Consider the following 4,274-nt stretch of genomic DNA (forward strand, 5'->3'; position numbering starts at 1 on the left):
CCAACACACACCACACAACCACCACACACCAACACAACACAAACACACCACACCACACACACACACACACACACACACAACACACACACACACACACACACACACACACACACACACACAACAAGTTGCAAATGGAGCAAGATATTTAATATCTTTTATCGACTAAAGATGCAAAGGACAGTCGTAGGGCCCGCTACCGCTATTACGTCAATTCGAGTCTCATACTCGACAAATAATATTCCGCGGGACTGCGCGCGAGAACAATCGATTGGTAAGCCGATGTCGCAACCATTTAATGAAATTCTGTATACACAACCCGCCGGGAATAGTGGTACAAATGAACAGCGTCCTGTCTAAAAACTGTCAAAGGGCTAAGGTAGTTAATAAGTACAATATCGATAAATGGAGAAAAACGGTATAAATTAGTTATCTGACGATTGTGGTCGACGTGTCTCACAACAAACGTCAATGTTTAGTACAGTAGATTAGAAAAAAAATCGTTCAAATTGCGAAAAAAGTATGAAACATTGGCTAACACTGCATACTTTTGTATGCATCTTCATTTAAAACGCAGTGACACTACGCGATCCAACTACAAACTTCGCGTCGCATATTGAATTAAAAACTGGCCGCCGTTATTTCTTAAAAAATGCTATATCTCGTTCTAATAATCTTCGTACAGACTTGAAAATTGAACTGCCAGAGCGATAATGTGGTGTACATCTTTCATACAACACGTGTAGGATGTGATGCCAAGGGCTAGTTCGGCCACCATCTGAATTCAAAATGGCGCGGCCGTCATTTCTTGAAAAAAAGCTTATCTTGCGTTCATAATCTTCAATACCAGACTTGAAAATTTACTGACAGTACGTAATTTTGGGTACTATTTCATAACAACAACGTGTGCCAGCTGTGATAGCCAAGTGGCGATTCAAAATGGGCCGGCCGCCAGTTAAAAAAAATATACAAACTAGCAATATTTCCGCTCACGGAAGATATAGAGACAGTGAAAAGTGCCCAACTGGCCGCAGGTTAATACCCATCCCCGCCAGTCGACACGCTGCCGTATCCAACACGCGTTGAAAACGATGGAAAACACGAATTTAATTCGTGGATGTCTAAACACGCATTCTTGCAAACGGCCGCTTCTTTCACATAAAACGCGGACGTGTACATAACAGATAGCTATCTAGCGCCACGAGCACGCACGCCACAAACAGAAGCTATATTACGCGCGCGAGCACGCAGCACATTAACGACGCTACCTATGACGCGACGCGAGGCACGCACGCACTAACAGGTACTATACGCCGCGAGAACGCACGCATGCACGCCCACATAACAGACTAGCTTATAATAAGCGCGCCGAGCCACGCACGCACGATAAACACGTACCTATACGCCGCCTAATGCAAAATTGGTATTTCCTCTCCACCCTGCCGATAAAACGTCTATATTAGATTAAAGTTTTACAAAACATGTCGGAACGCAGCATAACCTATTTATTTCAAACGCCATCGCTACAAAGCGGCTATAGTGCCATCTACGGTCACAAATTGTGATTCATTTTGGTTTATAAATTATTTTTGCGATATACAGATTGCAATCGTTTCTATGATGTACGTCGATGGTTGCTCAATTAAAACTGACTTCTTCTTACTCACTCATTTGTGTCCTTTTTTGTGGTGAGCTACAGTGTCATTGACACTTTCATTGCATTGTGAAGTGAGTCTTAATGAACACCGAATTAGAAGCGGTTCACATATGTATGGATATAGTATTGAAACTTTGGAACATATAGAAAATATTATATACAATAACTATTGAAACATTTCTTGCGGAATGAAGCAGCTAAGACTCATCCGCTTACGATGTGAGTGGGGTATCGTGATGAGCCTCTTAAATTTTATACTGTGCAAAAGACAGGACTTACCGATGGTAGGTTCAGTGGAAGCAACTAGATAAAGGCCAATAGGTGATTCAAGTGACAGGCCCGATTTATGCAGATATATTGCAGCTGTTTAAGTACTTACTTTCAGATGTCAATATGAAAAATAAACTGATTCGTCAACTGCCTGAATTTTGTCTCATGACGTTTGACTCTAACCTCTCGTCAATTATTACATTTGAAAAGGCAATACTCTATATTTGTCGGGTAACGTGCTTAGACTCGGTGTGTCTAACACACAATAAAGGTCAGGACAACATGGATGTCAGAAAGAGCGTATTAAGAAGGCCTTCTTTATACGCTCTTGATGTCAGGTATCCTATAATGCGAACTGAATTGTACTCAATGATCTCTTTCGAATGTGAATGATGATTTGTTTCAAGGCCGTACTCCGTAACTTGTAATCGTCGTTCTAATTTTGAAAATTCGAAATTTACTGAGTGCTAACTATATCGGCCAATCACTCCTTACTTTGCCACCAATTTTTATACCCGAACAAATGAGTCGCTATATTCGGATCTTGGAATTTAAGATTAATATATTGGCATCACAAAGTGTGGTTATGACGGCGACTACCGTCTCTTTAAATTTGATCTCAATCCGGATCAATGCATTACAAATCATCATGGCTATCCGCATGCAAGTGTGTAGTTGAAACTGGAAGTGAAGTTCGACCAAGGACTAACGAAGAGTAGAAATGTTATTTTGTTTGCTGTATATGACGGAAAAATAAAACTCTTACTAAAGCTAGAGACATACTTTAAGTATAAATACTTACGAATTAAATCGTTACACGGAAACTTAAGCGTCAGATAAGGTCAGAGATGGTTTTATAGGAACATGTTCTAGTTTCGATATGCCTACAGTTAGACCATTCTGCGCAATAGGTAATACTTAAAATGGTACTTTTCCAGAAGGCCATTGATTTTGTATTTACATTAATGAAAATGAAATAGGTGAAGTGTTCGACTCATGTGGAATACCGCCTCCGCGCGTTGTGCAACAGTAGGGCCTATCTTCCGAAATGTTTAAAGTGGTATGTAACGACAAAATCTATCAGTCATTCTTTACGAAAACCTAAACAAATATAGTTTAAAAAATAAATTAAGTCGTAATTTTAGCCTTTATCATGCATGTAAAAAACTATTTGTTACATCGATAGGTTGTGTCTTAAAAGTATATATTAGAAATTTACGAAAAAAGAAAAGATTGTCAAATGATTTACTAAATGATTTACTAAAATTAGTATTTAAAAAAACTCTTTGTCTTTTATACCATTAGTTATATATCCACATAGGGATGAGGGCTAAGAAAAAAGCGAAATTTTAGTTTGAAAATGCAACACTAGGGTGGCACTGGCTGGAGAGGGAGGGCGGGGTTATGTCAACCATTGGTTCAAAAATGCACTACCAGTGCGACACTGCTGGGGACTGACGTCACAGCCAGGTCACCAACTGTGACGTCATTTCTTGTTCCAGAAAAAAAGATAAGGTAATAAGCATGCGACGTCACTTCCCAATTGATAAGATGAAAAATTGACAAGATAACAAAAGACAAGATAAAAACTGCTGCGGCGCTTCCTATGAGACCTGTGACGTCACATCCTACTCAAGCAAAAAGACAAGATAGAAAAGTGTGACGTCACTTCCCAATTGATAAGATTAATTCGATAAATTAATGAGATAAAAATACAAAGTATAAACTGTGCCGTCACTTCTTATAAAAACTGTGATATAAATACCCGTTACAGAGTCCTACGACTCCTCCTCTAACGCCTCTGGTCACGCACGCTCGCACTCCGCAGAGCTTTACATTACTGCGTATTGCACCAGCCCTCTTGAGTCCGCTAAACGCGGCAAGTGTAATGTTGTTGCACGTTGTCGCATGCGTTTTCGATTCTAGACGTCAATGCCACCCGTAATGGCTTGACTACGGCTGGCGTTGACTGATCAGTAGCTGCCACTCTTTTTAGGAACTATCAGTGCCTAAACGTCTCAAAATTCATTTATCGTAATATAGCTGTCATTGTTGTAGATCGGAATTCTGTTATGTGTTTACGTTTTACATGTCTATGTATTTTAAGCGCGTAGTGAATTTAAACGCCACGAGCATAATGATTTAATGCTTTCTCTCTTTCTTTCTTTATGTACTCACTTATTTGAACTGGATGTGTTTTCAGGTCTCGGGTATGTAATTGCGACTAGTTAGCTTCTTATCTTAACAAACTGCTCTGGTGATCTTTTTCACTATGAACAATACTGCGCTGTATAGCAAGTCCAAGTGACGCGTTGCTATGTCCGTCAAGACTACTGAATTGTTCTCGAGG

The 4,274-nt window shown here is 39.8% G+C and overlaps 1 long non-coding RNA gene across 1 annotated transcript in view; it reads left to right on the forward strand.

The window, feature by feature from the left end:
• Positions 1-3,495, forward strand: part of LOC106807019 — a 9,473-nt gene extending 5,978 nt beyond the window's left edge. Inside the window, exon 3 of the long non-coding RNA XR_001393611.1 lies at positions 3,427-3,495. This is a non-coding gene — a long non-coding RNA (uncharacterized LOC106807019). The remainder of the gene's footprint in view (positions 1-3,426) is intronic.
• The last annotated feature ends 779 nt before the right edge of the window (positions 3,496-4,274 follow it).

Source organism: Priapulus caudatus, unplaced genomic scaffold (assembly GCF_000485595.1).
Source record: "Priapulus caudatus unplaced genomic scaffold, Priapulus_caudatus-5.0.1 Scaffold190, whole genome shotgun sequence".
In the NCBI taxonomy this organism is placed as follows: Eukaryota; Metazoa; Priapulida; class Priapulimorpha; order Priapulimorphida; family Priapulidae; genus Priapulus; species Priapulus caudatus.